Source organism: Octodon degus, unplaced genomic scaffold, assembly GCF_000260255.1.
Source record: "Octodon degus isolate 3935 unplaced genomic scaffold, OctDeg1.0 scaffold00096, whole genome shotgun sequence".
Classification (NCBI taxonomy): domain Eukaryota; kingdom Metazoa; phylum Chordata; class Mammalia; order Rodentia; family Octodontidae; genus Octodon; species Octodon degus.
Window position 1 is genome coordinate 6536920 of NW_004524672.1, and position 18303 is coordinate 6555222.

General features: G+C 39.9%; 1 pseudogene; it reads right to left on the minus strand.

Moving 5' to 3' along the window:
* Positions 1-10101: 10101 nt before the first annotated feature.
* Positions 10102-15615, minus strand: LOC105743075 (annotated as a pseudogene).
* Positions 15616-18303: the final 2688 nt, after the last annotated feature.

The following is an 18303-nucleotide window of genomic DNA, read 5'->3' on the forward strand; positions in this document are numbered from 1 at the left end:
GTTTTTTCAGCCTCCCAAGCACTGGGATTACAGGCATGTGCCACCACGCCCAGTCTCCTAAACCATCTCAGCGTGCCCTGGGGGCGGGGGTGGGGCATGCCAGGGATTGAATCCCGTCCCTGCTCCTGCCTAAGCAGGTGCTTTATTCTGCTGAGCTTTCTAGCCAGCCCCCTTGCACTGTATATATTTTTTTTCAAAGTTTTATTGATAAACAGATAGCAATGAGACAGTTTCAAATCAAAACGGAAGTACAGTTTCAACAAATAATACACTGCATATATTCTTCTTAGTGGTTAATTGCTGTACAAGATGCGGACTTGTGATCCTATTTATAAACACCATTAGAACAAATCATTCTATTCATTAAGAGAATGTAACTATATATCTATCCTAAACACTTTGAATACACAGATACAAAATGGACATTCATCGGTATACCCCATTTTTTCTAAGTTCCATTATTGAATATTATAGGTGTGTAAACTCAGCAAAATATTTTTTTTTCAGCAAAATATTCTAAAAGAGTCCAGTAGCCCATAATAGCATTGAGTCTTCTGTTTAACTGGCAATGTCAGAAATTATTGACCTGAGTCCCCCACAGCTCAACTTAACAGCATGGCTTTATTTCCTATATTTCGTCTTCATACTTTTCTACTGGATGGTTAAGACCAAGGTAAAGCAGGACCTATGCAACAAGAGTTGTAGCTTTTTGGTCTGAGAAGGTCAGTGAAATCCCCTCAGGATTTATCCTGAGATCCTGTACCTCAGATTGTAGAACCTTTGTCAGTGCAGCCATGTGGATGAGTCACGGTCATTGCTTGGCCAATGTGCTCTCTGTGAAAGCCTGAGAGTGTCTTCTCCCCATGTGACTCTCCTTAGGCACACTCTACATCATCGATCACTTTCCTCTTTGGCCCCATAATCTTCTTGATCAGAAAATTTGGGACATTACCGAGGTACATGACGTTACAGTACAAGTTCTCATATGTCCTGAGTCTTAATTGACCTTAGAAGGCTAGGGCCAAAATGTTGGCTTTCCTTGTAGCCCTCCTTTTTCTCTAATTTTGTCCTGCAAACTTAGGTTGTTAACCATCCAGAAGACAAGCTTGTTATTATCAAACGATTTAGGCTATCAAGCTTAACCTCACTATCTCACTGCATTTCAAACATCTTAGGCATAATAAGGAACAGGTATTTTTCTTCAAGTATTGATATGTTGAACTTTAAGTCCCTACATAATATGATAAAAAAATTTAAAAATTAGATTGTATTTTAAAAATAGTATAAAGAATTCTATACTTCTCATGTTTGCTCATAAGTCCAAAAATCTCACCATATACAACCTTGAAGCAGGACAGTCCCACAATATTCCTTTTCCTGTCTCTTGCTTTCATTCACCACCCCCTTCTTCTTGAACATCCATCTACCTGAGAGACATCTTAGCAGTAACTGGCATGTCATGACAAGCTGGCCATATTCAGAATACCACAATGACAGGCACTCCCAACATGAAACCACTATTACAAATTATCATCTGCAGTTGCACTGTATATTTTTAGATGCTATGGGCTACTCTTGCCTACTAGAGGAATGCTTGGGAGTTTTTTCAGAAGTGGAAACCTCTTCTGATCTACAGGCTGCTCCGTAGGTGTGTCTCCAGGTCCCCGTCAGGACTGAGGTGTTAGCACACCTCCTAGAAAAGGTCCATGGAGGTTGCTGGGAGGGGGCCCTGTGATCCCCGTGTCTGGCGCTTATGCCTTTGCATAATCTCCTCCCCTCAAGTCTAGGCTCATGACTTGCTTCTGGACAAAAGAACGGGGCCACAGGGCTGTGTTGCCACCTCCACGATTGCGTCACACAGGTGATCTTACCAGCAGACGTGTTCTGGAGATGACTTTCCTTGTTGACCTAACGAAGCAAGGGGCCTTCTGGGGACGCCCATGTGATTTGGGACCCTGGGACCCTAGAGGCCATTTATTCTCATTTCCTGGGGACAGTTTGCCTCTGCCGCCTTGTCAGCGCTAAGCCCAACTAGCATGGCCGTCTTCTGACAGCCTGAGTAGCTGTGCCGGACTCCCAGTTCTGGGGCTCCCGGGTGGGGTTGGCAGTTGCTTTGTTATAAATGAGTGGCTGTGTCATTTCTTTTCTGTCCAATTCTGCTTCTTCCTTTGCCAGAGATAGTGGGCCAGAGTTTATCCGTAGTGAACCTTAGGACACAAATCTGTCCCGAGACTGTATTGGGAGAGTTGCTCAAACCTCTCTGTACAGTTTATCATTTGCAGACCTTGGGCTGTGTAGCTATAGCGTTTTCCCCACCTGGATCTTCTGAGTGCAAACTCCTGGCAACACACTTCAGTACTTTCTTCTTTCAGTCTTTCCTGCAGATTAGTAGCTGGGTGCCCGAGATGGATCAGGCTGGTTGCGTCACAGTGGAAAGACCATGTGAGAGGTGACACATGTAGAAGGTGACCTAGAACAATTGTTCTTCACTTCGGATGTGAGGAGCTATTAGTAGTCAGTGTCCAGTGCTCAGATTTGTTAGGAGTTCAAAGTTGTGCTGTGCTGATTTTATTATTTTATTGTCACTGATTAACTGGGCCTATTTTATAAAGAGATGCTTATTCTCATCTCTAATGCTTTGATCCAGATAGAAAACTTTAAAAGATAAATTGGTGGGTTTTTTCTTTAATTTACTCAAATTTTTGAGACAATATACTAGGTGCCTGTTTTACTCAGATGACTATTAGTAATATGATTTTTAAAGTGGGAATGTTGTGTATGCAGACATATTTGACAGGTGTGAATTCATCAAGCCTCTTCTCTTTGCAGAGGTGGAGCCAGGCGTCTGGGTGAAGGGGGCCCTCAAGCCTGGCTCCTGACTCCCCTGGCTGTGACCCCTGGTTGTTGCCAGCTCCCTGTGTTACAAGGTCCTACATTTATTTTATACACTTCTTCCCTTAGACTTGCCCATTTCCCCAGGAGTTCCTGTGTGTGTGTGTGTGTGTGTGTGTGTGTGTGTGTGTGTGTGTAACAGTATTTAAAGACCACAGTCTAAGTTTGGGGGCCTCATATTACTTTGGGTTTCATCATTGTTTCTAGGTCTTTTTAAGTAACCAGAGCTAAAGGAGAGAGAGAGAAAAAAAGTGTGTGAAATAAAGATATAGCTGTATGTATTTTTCTAATATACATGTATACACATACATAGATATATACATCAATATGCAAAATAAATGCACATGTGTATTTAAAAGTGTAAAACATACACATAATACATATATATGCTACATACTGGCACATACAAAAATTAATCCATACAAATAGAATAAAATAATATATTTTATAATATAAATATTATGAATTGCAATATTATTATTAATAGCATTAATTCATACTAAACTTCAAATTTACAAATAGACTTTTGCTTCACTTTTTTTTTGCGGAACAGGGGATTGAACTCAAACCCTTGTGCTTGCCAGGGAATCGTGTATTCTGCTGAGCCATCTCCCCGGCCCTAAAATGGAATAAGGATTTTTTTTTTCCTCCGAATGCCTCCAGGGCAGGTTTGGCTGGCTTGAGTTGTGGGGAGCAAACCACAGCAACCTGAGCCTGACTGCTTTGTTGAAGCAGACACTCAAAGAACTGAGTTACGGGGCAGGCCCCTGCTTCACTTATATTAATATTCTTTTCCAGCACTGGCAGTGGAACTGGGCCCGAACATGCCAGGCAAGCCTTCTAAGACTGAGCTACGGCCCGGGGCCCACAGTAAATACTTCCTTTCTTTTTCACGAAGGACATGAGAGCTGATAAATTAGAATCCCGTAAGTACTCATTTGCTTTATCCAATACTCTTCATACGATGATCACAGAATAGCAGAACTAGTAATTCTTTCACTAATTCTGATTAGTGATAACGGTTGCTGCTATTTTTATCTACTATACTCTGTCCCCATTGTCCCACTTTATTTTATTTTTTCCATAATTTTATTGAGAAACAAATAGCAATGAGACAGTTTCAAACCAAATTGGTAGGACAATTTCAATGATTCACACATTGCATACATTCCTCCTAATGGTTAATTGCTGTACATGATGCGGACATGATATCCTATTTACAAACACCATTAGAACAAATCCCTCTATTCATTAAGAGAATGTAACTATATATATCTATCCTAACCACTTTGAATACACAGATACAAAATGGACATTCACCTGTATCCCCTTTTTATGTTAAGTTTCGTTATTTGAATATTATAGGTGTGTTAACTCAGTAAAATATTCTAAAAGAGTCCAGTAGTCCATAATAGTATTGGGTCTTGGGCTTCACTGGCAATGTCAGAAATTGTTGACCTGAGTCCCCTACAGGTTTTTGTGGTCACCCTGCATCTGTTCTACTAAGCTCTGCTAGAGACAAGCCCAAGAACCAAAGCTGCCCAGCAGCACGTTGGCAAGCAGGCTGTCAGAGAGCAGGAGAGGTGGTTACTTACAGAACTGGCTAACCAAGCGTCAGAAGGGGAGCAACCCCAGCACACAGCTTAGTAGAACAGATCTCAGGAACAGTGCTCCTCCAATGGTTAGCATTTTTCTATTCTTCTTAGACTTGAAAATAAGCTTGGCAATTTACAAAATCTTAGCTGACATATTCCTTGGTGAAAATAAATATTTTAGTCCATTTCCTGAGCTGTTACGATTCTAAAGACCATCTAATTTTTTCACTCTTCTCATCTGCTCTCTTGTCCAGTTGCTTCCCCAAATGCCTCTTTTTAAAGCCCTGTCATTTTGCTAGAATATATTTCATTATTGGTTGTTCTGATTTAATATTTTCATGCTCCTGAGAATTACACAATTTTTCTATTTTGGGAAAGCTCTCTAGAATTGTAGTTTTTTTGTTTGTTTATTTATTGTATTTAAGACAGAGTGTACAGGATCTACAGGGTCTCACTGAGTAGATAGGACTTGTACTGATCCTCCTGTTTACAGCCTCCCAAGTGCTGGGATTACAGGTGCACACCACCATACCCAGTCTCATTCACCAACTCAGGGAACCATGGGGACAGAGCCAACACAGCAGGCCTGGGGATCAAACTCCTGGCCCCTTCATCTGCCTAAGCAGGCACTTTATCCACTGAGCTATTTGGCCAGTTCTAGAATTGGCCAAATTTTAAATTTGTAGTTTAAAATTTTTTTTTTCAGTCACCTTACTTTGGTTTTCTTCTTTGGGACCTTTCCTTTTTTATTTTTTATTCATTCTAATGAGAAAAAAAAGATAAAATAACAGTGAAACAGTTTCAAAACAGGCCATTGCTCATCCAGATAGCTGACACTGACAAAAGATCCACAAGGTGCTGTACATGGTTCCAGGGTAAATCCTGAGGCGATTTGACTGACCTTATGAGATAGCAAAAGTTACATTTTTAGTAATTTGGGTCTTGATTTAACTTAGTCTTAACTATCCAGCAGAAAAGAGTAATCACAAGGTATAAAAAGTGAATCTATATAAATATGCTGAGCTGTAAAAGGCTCAAATCAACAACTTCAGACAATTGCCAGTTGTGCTGGTAACTCACTACTTTTATGGACTATTGGACTATACTGGGTTATTTTGCTGGATTCAGGTACCTCCAATACTAGGACTGGCATCAAGTATGAAAAGGTCCTTTGCAGAGTTCTCCAAATACAACTTCTCTAGCAGCAATGGAACACCCATCTCTGACAACACAAAACAGAAAAAAGGGACCTTTCCTTTTATGTCAGTGCATTTTCTTTGCCTATTGTTAAATGTTCATCAGGTTCTCTCTGATCTTTGTAAGCCCTTGCTGCATTTTTCTGACTTTAAAAATGTTCTCCTTTTTTTTTTTTTTAACCCACTATTCTCCTAAGGGTTATTTGTCACATTTACTGTCTCTTATATTTGTCTAATTTTGTCTTTACTTCTGAAAACGATTTTCCCCTACATATGTCTTCTTAAATTTTATTATAAAATTTTGGAGATTTTTCAAAAGTCTGCATTGTATTGGACTCCCAGGTTTTGGATTGTTTTGATGTGTATTTCAGCCTGGCTAGATATTATGCGGCTCCTTCTTTCCTGAGGAACTTCTTTGTGGAATTTGACCACTTGTTTCTTTGTTACCCATCTGGGTGGGAATTCAGCGTTCTTGAAATTGGAGGATGGGTCAGGGAACCGTCATGTTCGCAAAACTCCCCTTTGTTCACTTTTCTAATAGGGAACAGAGTGACAGCTCATTTTGTGGATTTTTCTGCTTCTGCTCACTTCATCTGGACACTTATCTAATCTGCTCCTCCTTCATTTCTGTGCAGTTTGGGTCTCCTGCCCGCAGCTTCTGTCCAATATGGGGCTCTTCTTTGGAAGGCAGCCTGCGGAGCAGTTCTGGAGACACGTAGGGGTCTAGAGCCTCAGCCTTTTCAGAATTCCTGGGGAAACCTCTTGCTGGCACTGACTGCAGGAGACTGCAGGTCTCTCTCAGCTCCTATTTTATTTTTATATTTTAATTTTATTTTATTATTTTTCTCAGCATTAACTTTATAGAAAATCAATAATAATTATACATCAAATTAAATAATGTAGACAAATATTGAAATGTGAAAGATATAAGATGTAGACAGTGAATTTTAGAAAAAAATGTTTCTGAAATGAATACATGAGATTAATATAGATTGCACACTGTAAAAAATTATTTACAAACTTAAATGGATATGACAATAAAAATTGTCTAAAATAAATATGAAAAAGTTTATAGATCAGTCATATAATAGTTCTCTCTGTGCCAAAATCAAGAAACTTGTATTCATATAATTAGAATTCTCAAAGTAGAAGGGGGTAGGCAATAAATATTTAAAGATTTAAAATTTCTGAATTTAGTTCAAATTATAGCACCACATTTCTAAGAAAAATCAATCTTTTGCACAAGAAATATGAATAAAATCATACTAAGATACACAAAACTGAAATTGTTCAAAACTAATTGTAAAGAAAAAAATTATTCAAGCCTATACATAGAAAAAATATTAGCTGTGGCAGAACAGAATTAAATAGCTGTTAATTTTAAATAGAACCCTCATGAGTCCCAGTGGGTGGCAGCTACTCTGGGGATTTTTCCATCTCTTGCCAGATGCCCTGTTGTGTCTTTTGTGTTCATCCATTTAAATGGCAATAAGATGTAGGGACTATTGGCAATTTTCCTCATCTATTTAGATGTTGAACTTTACAGGATGATCAACAAACTTAGTTTCTTTTAAAAATTGATGTGTAATTCATATTACAGAACACTACTCACTTCAAAGAGTACAATTCAGGGTTGGGGATAGAACTCAAACAGTACCTGCCTGGCAAGTGAGAGGTCTTGAGTTTTCTTCTCAGTAGAAAAAACAAAATTAAAGTGCACAATTCATACCATTTAGTTCCCGATCACCTCTGCCTCGCTCTAGGATACTCATTACTCTGAGAGGAACCTGCATCAGCAGTTTGTCCTGGTCCCTCATCATCCTATTCTTTGCTACCCACGACTTGGCCTTCTGTACCTCTAGATTTTTCTAATTTGGATGTTTTATATAAATTAAGTCATACAATGCTTGACTTTTTCCAGCCTGGTTTATTTCACTTAGCATGTTTTTAATGTTCATCTAATTTGCAGCATATTTTTGTACTTCATTCCTATTTATGGCTTAGAAATATTCCACTCTGTGTATACACACACGGCTTATTTATCCATCCATTCTCATCACTGAGTTTTATTGTAAATGTTCCCCATGAGTTTTGAGTTTTGTTCTCTAATTGTTCTGCAATTTCTTGTCAGAGATTCAGGAGGACCCTGAGCCTGCTGCCACCAGCCCAACCATCTTCCCAGAATTTGGAGCACTTTATTTGAGCATCTAACCCCCTACTTACATATTGTCAGAGGGAAAAAGAGTAGCGCATGGGACAAATGTCCACACCTTTCTGCTGAGGTCCTGGTGCTCTCTGACAGTTCCTTGGAGGCTGGTTGTTCCAACTTTCCTTGGATTCCATACCATCTGTTTGTTACCTGCCACCTACTTCCTCTGCATTACCTCCAGCCAGTTTGCGTAGGCTTCTTTGATATCAAGGATGTGGCGACATTTCTTCCACGTACCCACGCCAAGTCCCATTCTCTTCTGGGATAAGCACAGCGACACATTCCAGTGTCTGATTCTCTGTAACTGAAATGTTCCATAAGAATCTCTTGATGTAAGATCTCTGATGTCATTTTTTCCTGCTTCCTTTTTTGGTCTTCTCCTTGGTTGCTGTCTGCCTTAGATGGCCTTTCTGTACACTGAGTGTGAAGCAGGAATTCTTGAATAGATGATTGTAGTGAAGGGATGTTTTTAGGGGAAACTGTAAGGGTGTAAGACAGAGGCCAGGCACACGTGGCTCTGGCAGAAGTCTAGGCTCTCTCACGGCCCACGTGGTGCTCTGGAGTGTGAATGACACTAGTAACTGTCCTACTTTGAGAAAAGGGAGCAGGATTTAAAAAAAATACATTTATTTGGAGTATAGCTTAGTGGCACAGCACCTGCCTGGCAAGTGTGGAGTCCTGAGTTTGATTCCTAGTATCCCAAAAAGTTATACTAAAGAGAAAAAAACTAAAAAAAAATCAGAATTTCAAAACATGATAATAAGGGATCAAAAATGGTTAATATATTTTATATTAAAAAATTAATCAAACTATATAAGCACAAACCATTCTTTCTAATGAGCTAATAGAAATTAGTAGTATAATTATCTTAGCTGTCTTGTGTGTGTATACATTTTTTTCCCCTTCCTTCTGTTCTCCTTTCTCCTATCTCAGTTGTTCATTTCCTTTTGAGCAGTTTCTTTGTCTTTTACAAGAGTTGTTTGTACCTTTTGGATCTTATTTACTCTTTCAGTTTCTTATACTAGGGAGAAAATGCAGTATTTACCCATGTGAGTCTGATTTAATTCACTTGTGAGTATGGTTTCAAGTTGTGTTCATTTATCTACAAAACTCTCAAGTTTATCTTTTTTTAAGAGCAGAATATATTTTTTGGGGGAAAGAATGCTCCTGTCCTAGAGAGGGACAGAAGGGGGCCCTGAGCTGGTCCCTTTATCTTTCTTTATAGCTGAGTGATACCCCATTGTATAAAAATAGCACATCTTTTTATCCATCCCTTGGTTGTTGGGCATTTGAGTTGTTTCCAAGATTTAGCTATTACAAATTATGCTGTTATAACACATATATGGCTGTGGTATGATGTTTTTAATTTTCCTGGGAAAATACCCAGAAGGGGAATAGCTCGGTTGAATGGGATCTCTAATCCTAATTTTTTGAGAAACCTCCACACTGATTTCCATAGTGGCTGTACCAGTCTACACTCCAACCAACAGTGGAAAAGCATTCCCTTTTTCTCACAGCCCCTCCAAAATTTGTTATTGGTTGATTTCTTGATGACAGCTATTCTTTCGGGGGTGAGATGGAATCAGAGCTCTCTTTGATTTTGCATTTCTTGAATGACCAATGATGTTGAACATTTTTTCATATATTTATTGGGGGCAGGATTTTTTTTGTTTTACAAGATGTTAGTGACCAGGAAGTTTTGGATGGCATATTTCCTTTGGCCAAGGATACTTTTCAGAAGAAGCATACAGTTTTGAGCAGTTAGTAGCCTTGCTGATGTAGGAATAGAAAGGAACAGCACATCAGGGACACAGCCCTGCACAAGGCATCAACTATACCTGCAAGACTTTCACTCTTGCTTTGTGTTTCATGTCTTTTCTTGCCATATACATACATGTGTCTGTACCTGTAAGTCCCATGTGCAGGTCACATATACATGGTTATGTAGGTATACATACATACATACATACGTGTAGGCATATCCATAATTGCAATACATATCTATAATGTATTTGTATGTGAGCATGCTGATAAATAACGTTCTTTAACTGTAGTGCTTTTTTTTAGAAAGCATCAAAAAGTGAATCTATTTAACCATACTAAGCTGATAATACAGCAAATGGGTGAATAATTCATGCTATAGCACACTGCATGAACTGAAAACAAAAAGTTGGTTGGAAGGAGGCAGCGGAACTTTGTCTTGTAAGAATCAGAACTGAGGGGCTCCGTGATCATGTGGCATCCACTCTGTGTTGTATCTGTGATTAGAAATGTACATGATAGGAGCTCCAGGGCTCTTCCAGATTCTCCACTTAAGGTCCTGGTCAACCGTGGCCACAATGTAACACTTGTGCTCAGTTACTCTGTGCACTAAGCAGTCATCTGCGCAGGTCCCTTTATGTGTGCAAGGTAATCGTTCAAACTATGGATCCTTGGCAGTCCTTAGGGCCACTCCATACTTCTGTCCCAATTTCTCAGTTTCTACCATTACACAATCAGTTATACAAAGGATACACTTGGCATACAGACAGTCCATCATCGATTGTACTAAGTCCAATTTGGCTTTGATGGAAAAGTTGATAAAGTTGGTATCAACCAAGATGTGATAAGGTGGGCTTAGCTGTGTGTTATACTGAAAGAATAAGTAGGAAGGATGCTGGGAGACTTTTCTTTCCTTTAGAGCACTGGGATCTTTTTTTTCTTTCTTTTTAGGTTTTAATCTATCCTTTTCTTTGAGTCTCTCATCTCTGAGATTAAGCATTCGTTTAATGCTTCTTTACCCATCACGACTTTGGTTACACAGAATAGGGGTCTGGGCAGACAGTCAAGTCTGTGCCTGTGGAAGGCTTCATCACCAGGAGCAGGATCGGTGGAGTCTTCTGATTCCTACTAGGAGGATGTGCATTTATGGCTGGGAGTTGAATGTAGGATTGGGTTTGTTGAAGAAACTGTAGTAAAAGTCCTGGTGCCAGCAGTCCTGGAATTAAAGGGAGGCAGCCAGTGGCCACTTACATTTGAAGGTCACCTGAAGTCAAGCTTTCTCCAAGAGACAATTTCTTCTTTCAGGGATTACAATGTTTTATATTTTGAGGTTGAACATGAAGTGTGTGCTTTAGGTAGTGGAGTAGGGTGAGTGGGCAGGTAATAGATGAGTCTGAGCGATGGATGGACTAATTGGAACCTTTTGGGCACTGTCATCTTTTCAGCTGTTTCTTTTTATTTATTTTCTTTCTTTAGTAACACTTGTTATGGAAGCGGTGAAGTAGGATGCAGTGTAAGGGGTGACAGCTCAAAAAAAAGCATAAGCACGTGTTTTTGGACAGCTTACTCTATTATTTCAAATATGCATTATAAGTATTTGTGGTGAGAAATGTTGCTGTTACCTTTCATAGAGATATAGGCTGGGTGCATGAGACCTCTTCAGCTCCTCAAGCTGTTTCACTGTTGGATGCCATCAATAAATTATTTATGAGTTGCTTTGTATGGGATCCGATGTTCCCCCACCCAAAAGGATGAAAAGAAAAACGAAAATAAGCCAAGACATTGCTTCTTACATTTTGCTACTTTTAAAGAATTGTCAAAACCTCTTTGTGTCCTTTGGAAACATAGGCCCTGCAGGCAAAGAGCGAAGGGTAATTTTAGAAGTGGGTGACACAAAAGGAGGCCATAACCTTGGAGGTCACAACCTATGGCTTCCATAAGTGAAGAGCTTCTGTTTGGGGAAGTAGAGTTGTCATGTTCTCTGGTCATCTGTGCTCGGACAGCATGGGGTGTCATAATCGGCATCCAGCCCCATCTTTAAACTGGGTTTCTCAGGAAAAAATATAAGCAAAGCCTGTAAAGTACTACCTTCCACTCCCCCTTGAATTTCTGCATTATTGGTCCTACTATGATGTTTTAGGATATGTGGCTCATACACAAGCCTTTTCACTGGAGACTGCTGAAGATTTCTAGTTCTTTCTGGCAATGATTTTGTCTTCCTCTGTTTCATTTCTGAGTGACCCAAATCCTGATTTTTGAGCTTCCAGAGAGAACCTTGTTTAAATCTTAAGGTTCTTGATAAAAAGCATTATGTCTGGAATTCCTTTTCCTTTCAGGTTTCCTAGATCCAGAGTTTTAACTTCACTGTGATTTGGCAAAAACTGTCTTCCTTAAAAGGGAATTGGCTCATGTTTTCTTTAATTGACTTTTAATGTTTGAATATAGCTGAAATTAAAAGCTGTCATCATTTAAGAGATGCCAAGAGCCAGCAAAGTTTTAATCTAACATGAAACTGAGGTAAAATGTGGACTTTTAAGAGCCCTTGGGAAAAGAGCAAGCTAAACAAGCTCATGGAATACATTAGAAGGTAGTGGTCTCCAGAACCTTCACGTGGCTTCGACAAGCTAACTTTAATCATGTGATATGAGATAACTTCTTCCCAAAGAATGGGCCCATTTAGGCAACACGCAGATCCTGTTTCCCACGACCAGAAAAAGGCTATGCAGTGTTTCTGATCACATGCCTTTATAAATATATTTCACGGCTAAGTGTGTGGGTCTGGATTTGGGTGGATACAATTTTCTTAGTTTAAAATTGCCAAAACATAGGACTTGTTTTCTCCTGTGGTTTAAAAAGTGTTCTGAGATACAATATCCTCCTTCTTTGCAAAGCAAATGTGCTCATCAGTGGAGTTTGATAGTTCATAATAACCAGCTGTTGGGAAGGAAAAGTCACAAGCAAGATACTCGAAGGCAGAGAACCCTCTTCCCTATCAAGGGTCAGAGTAAATAGTTTAGGTTTTTGAGACCAGGAGGCAAAATTGAAATGATTATGTTGGTACTTATATACATAAGAAGAACAATAATCATTGCACACAGTGTTTGTAATGCAGCCTACTAATGAGAAGAATGGAATTTCTTTGGGGGGTAGATAATGTTTCACTTAATTGGGGTTCAAAGTCAGCATTCCTTCTCATCAAATCAATTGTAAGTGTTCATCTATAAAAGCTGTTCTGAGATGAGCATAAAAAAACCCAAAAAACAAAAAACAAAACAAAACAAAACAAAAAAATCAGGCAGCAGGCTGATTTGGCCAGTGGGCTCTGTGCTAGAAGAGCTCCCCAGGGGCACCGTATTCAGGTTGCTTTCAGCAGCCTTAGATGAGGCAACAAAGTATAAAAATGTCTGTGTTCATAAATGTGTATGTATGAAATAGAAGAGTAGGTCATCCCATTTTTTTTTTTAAAGAAGTGTGGGGCCCTCTGCTTATGTTCATTGCCCTAGAGACCAGCTCTCTTTCTATCCACCCTTCCCAGAACACCATTCTGGCTGTGGTCTTCGGTTAGAGATAATACTAAGTGCTTTTCTAGAAGTTCAAATTGCTTGCCCCATGCCGGGTGATCCAGTGGTGGGAAGGTCCGGAGTTTACATCAACTTGCCTTTGCCAGATGTGCACCTAACTTTTACCAGATATCTCTCTAGCAGGGTCAGAATTAGACAAAGTCCTCTGCACTTATCATCCTTAGTCCCTCCAAAAGTCCTAGACATCATATTTCCATCCTTAGTTTATAGCTAGGAGGTGGAGCTCCAGGGTAATAGCTAATGGTGATTGGGCATGAATGTTTAAGACTCAGCTGAGGTCATGAATTGCCTTGGTGATTGGGCATGAATGTTTAAGACTCAGCTGAGGTCATGAATTGCCTTATTCAGTCCTTACCTAAATGTGGTTGGCACAACTGCCCTCATTTCGTAGATGTAAAGACTGAGGCACAGAGAAATGAATAGCTGCCAGAGTTATGTAGCAGGTAAGAGGCAGAGCTAGGGCTCAAACCCGGGTGCTGAACATTATACTTTGGGTAATCTTAGAAGGGTGGTTGCTGAAGAACACACAAGTAATAGATGTTGCAACCTGGCTTTGAACTTCAGGAGTCTAGCTGCACACCTCTGCTGTTTGGTGCCTGTACCGGATTCCTCGTCATCCTGCTTGTCTGGGGCTGATCTGTCTGTCATGCAGTGATGAATGAGCTGACTTCAAGGTAGAAGCAAATGAAGCAGGCTAGTTTACCGGGAGATAGATGCAGGAGGTGGGGATGATGGAGCCCTGTTTCTGCATTGCTTTTCCCAGGGGACAGAAGAGAAGGAGGGTCCCTCAGGGCCTTAGCTTCAGATTTGTAGAGGCTTGGCTGACGTTATTTCCTGGTTGATCTTGAACAATCACTTATTTTCTCTAATCCTCAGGTTTTTTTTTTAATAATTTTTTGGTTTTGGTTTTTTTTTGGAAGTGGAGTTAATAAAACCTTCTCGAAGAGGATTCAGTGAGACAGTGCTTCAGATTTCTTGTCCTGTCTGGTGCTCAATTTTCAGTGTCATCTTGGCTAGCCCACCCTACCCTGTGACTGAATTCTGTACGAATGTAGTCATCATATTCCAGCCCTTCTTCTTCCCTACAGGGACAATCCAGAACAACTCCTCCACATCCTGTGACAGGCTCTCCAAATGGCCTCTTGCTAATTTCAGGCACCAATGTTCTAAAGCCTGTAGAAAACATCTTTGAATCTTGTTGAAGCAAATGATTGAAACATCCACATTTTCCTTGCATTTGGCCCACACATTTCAGGCCTGCACAATACAATCTCCTACCTTTGAATTTCATTTCCATTGCAGAATGTATTGGCAACCTAATTTTCTTTGAGCAGCATTGCTGTGGTAAAGCTGCAGATATGGTTCCAACATCGTCCCAAAGCCCGGCTGATGTGCTGATTAAAGGAAAATGGCATGGTGAATTGAAAGATATTTTAACTACTATATCTAATTACAAAGAAGAACATGTTACTTACCAAAATTTGAATGCGTTCTATAATAAAAAACAAGGGCAATTAACAATCAAACAAGCAACTGCTTTCCTGACAGGCAGATGACACAACGCAGGGCTAAGAAAACGCAGAGAGCTTTGCTTGAAGAGGAAAGCTGAGATGGTCCTTCCCACTGGAAGGTAAGATCCAAGAGCACACGACTTTGTGGTTAGAAGGCCAGGGAGGGACTCCGGAAGCAGCACAACTGCTACGCTCGGCTTTGTATTGTTGAAGCAAAGTCCTGTTTTAAATGTCTTTTAAATGGGTTAAAAAGAATATTTATACATCCTCAGAAATTTTGATATAAAAGACATTTTTTCCCTTGTAATTTGACTTGCAGACCTGCTAGTACTTGTTTTTAAAGTGCGTATTTATTTCTTCTTTGTATTATTTTCATATCCGGAACGTCAGTCTTGCCTCCTGATTATCCCTTAGGGATTTGTGTGGCTAAAGAAGTTGATATCCACGAATGACCATCAACTCTAGGCATAAAAAGTCCCACACAATTAAAAAATTTCCTAACAAGCCCACTTCCTTCTTGGTGCAGGCAGAGCAGAAAAACGGGTCTTTCTTTTTTCTTTACCAAATAAGGATCCTTTTAATCCTGAGACTGATCTGATGGACTTGACCCTTGTCGCCCCACTGAAGGAGTCGTTGGCGCTCTCGGTCTCTGGGAGCAGGGGTGATGTAGGGCTCAGGCTCAGGCTCGGGCAGGATTTTCTTGACTAGAGGTGCTGGCTTGCAAGTCACCAGTAGCGTGCCTGGGTCACCTAGGAGCCTGGTAGAACTGCAGCATCCTGGAGCACACCTTAAGGACACTTCATCAGTCATTCCTGAGTGAAATTCAGGAATTTTCAGTTTTTCTGCATGGCCCAGAGGCAGGCAGTTCATGGACCACATTTGAAGAAACACTCATCTAGAGCAGCTTCGACTCCTTCCCTCTCTAGGCTTTCCCTAGACCTTCATTAGTAAGAGTTCGAGTCCCCGCCTTCAACATCTACTTATTAGGAGTTCCATACCTGACTTGATTTTATACATTGTAAGATAGGCGTCAAGACGGAAGTTAATCATTTTAGCATTCTCTTTAGAAGAAGCAAGTAATACTTCGTAAATATCAGAAAATTGAGGCTGGGCATATATATAGCTCAATTGTAGAGTAAACACCTATTTAGCAAGAATGAAGCCCTGGGGGCCGGGGAGATGGCTCAGTGGAATAAGCGCTTCCCTGGCAAGCACAAGGGCCTGAGTTTAATCCCTGTGTTCCACCAAAAAAAAGAATGTTAAATGTGTAACTTGAGTTTTCTTATTTTTAAACTGCTTTTTTTCTCTTCAAATAAAATTCTAGATATACTGATTCAATCTCTATCACCAAAAATAGATAAAAGCAAGCTCATAAAATGTTAAAACTGTGTTTGTTCATTATTGTGTATACTTTTTTGCTTATTAAAATATTTACATAGTTTAATCTGGCTAGTTATTACTAGCTATGTTTAAGAAGAATATGGTCATGTATACGTCATTCTTTTTAAAACAGAGGTAAATGATACTATAAAATAATTACATAGGGATTTATCTCAACATTCAGCTAATTTTTGTAGTTATTATAATGGCCTCTGTAGCAAAATACCTTTAAAATATGAATAAATTCAAATGAAAGACATCTCCAGGGATTTTTTTTTTTTAACCAGGAAGCTACGATATTGGTACTGAGCTACATCTCCAACACTTTCATTTTTTTGTTGGAAGGTATGGTCTCATAAAATTGCCTAAAAAATGTACTCAGACTTGCAGCTTTCTTTGTTCAGCTTCCTTCTGCACTCTGATTTCAGGTTTGCATCACTGTGCACCGACTTCTATGGCTATGCTTTCTAAACTTCCCTGCTCATTTTACAATTCCCTGTTGGTTGTGCAACGCTATTATTGACATTTGGCTGGTAAGTCTGAGTTTTCATTGAGATCATTTAGCTTTCTTTCGGGTTAACCAGAATATGCTGAATTTTTATATTTTTAAGAAGCCACAACAACAACAACAAATACTGAACCAAATACTCTATTTAGAAGTCAATATCCACAGTTTATGCTGAGGACAGGGTAAGATTCCAAAAACCAATTAGTAATTTCTTTAATGGGTATGAGAGCACAAATCTGTATTTTTTTTTTTTTTTTTGTATCAGAGACCAAACTCAGGATTTTGCACTTGCCAGGCAGGCACTTAGGCTATTGAGCTATCTTCCCAATCCCAGATCACAATTTTTATAGTGACCCAGTTTTTCTCCAAACAAATTATTTATAATGAAAATATTTTCAAACTTGCTTTCAAATACTTGGAACTCATAGCTTGAGTTCACTCTCTAAGAGCACTATCCTATTGGTAATTATTACTTTTTCTTTGAGGTGATAGGTGCAATTTGAATAAGCTGATAGGAGATAGATTGATAGGCGGGCAATATATAGATGGATGTAGATAGAAAGGGACATAGACCTGCCAAGACCTACCAGTCATCACAGAAAATGTCAGCCATTTGTTTTATTGTGAAAGTAAAACTTTCCATTTCTGTTTTAAGTTGAGAAACCTTAACAATTACTAGGATAAAATATAAGCAGGGCACCTGCATGGTGTCTAAGCTTTTCCTTGTTACCCTTATCTCATGCCAAAGCATGACACAGGTCTCTCACACAAAATACAGCTTTTTTATGTGTTGGAAAAGTTAGCACTTGAATGACTTCCTGAGAAAACTTATACGCTTCGGCTTTCAGTTCCTTGCTGCAGAAGCTCTGAGTGAGTGGGGGAAATGAAGAAGTTTCAAGTGCAATCTTTGTAATCCTGGCTCAGAACTGCTTGTTGGTGCCAGACAAAAAATTTCTTGTTCTCATTGTTATGCAAGAAACCTCCAAAGTGACCTCAGAACATTTTCCATCAAGTTTCAGAGAAATTTTGGAAAGCCTTCTTCGAGGACCTTAACAACTGCTGAAGAAAACTCACAATTTGTATCTCAGGTTCCCAGAGCCTAGGTTTTAAATGTCATGCTTATCATGACTGAAATCCTACATCAGATGATGTCTGAAATATTGAATAGTCTCTTAGGACCTATCACACGCTATGGGTGAGGTCATTGTTTGGGGCAGTGGATCAAAACAAATTCTGCCAACAGCTGTGAAACTGCCTCATCTCTCCGCTGGCTCTGATTATTCTGCAGTTTTTACCAATGTGACTCCAAAGAGCTTGTGCTGGGGACAGGAGAGCCATCAGCTCTGCCTTTTGTCTGAGTTATCCCCAGTGCATTCTCTTCTGCTAGACGCCCCTCAGTTCACCCATCTATTTTGTGACTTGCTTCGGTTAAAACTGTGTGCTGTGAAGCCTACAACGACTTGGTCAAGTCTGTGGGCTGAAAGTGCTGAGTTGCCCATCTGCCGCACACGAATGCTCGAGGTACAGGAAGGCAGGAGCTGCTCCCGGGCCTTGTGTGCCAGGCCCTCTCTCCTCTCGCAGTAATCCCGGGCTCCAAGCCACATTTTATGTGGCACGCAGGCCGAGTGAGTACCCCACCACAAACGCCGCTAACGCATACATTACGTTTT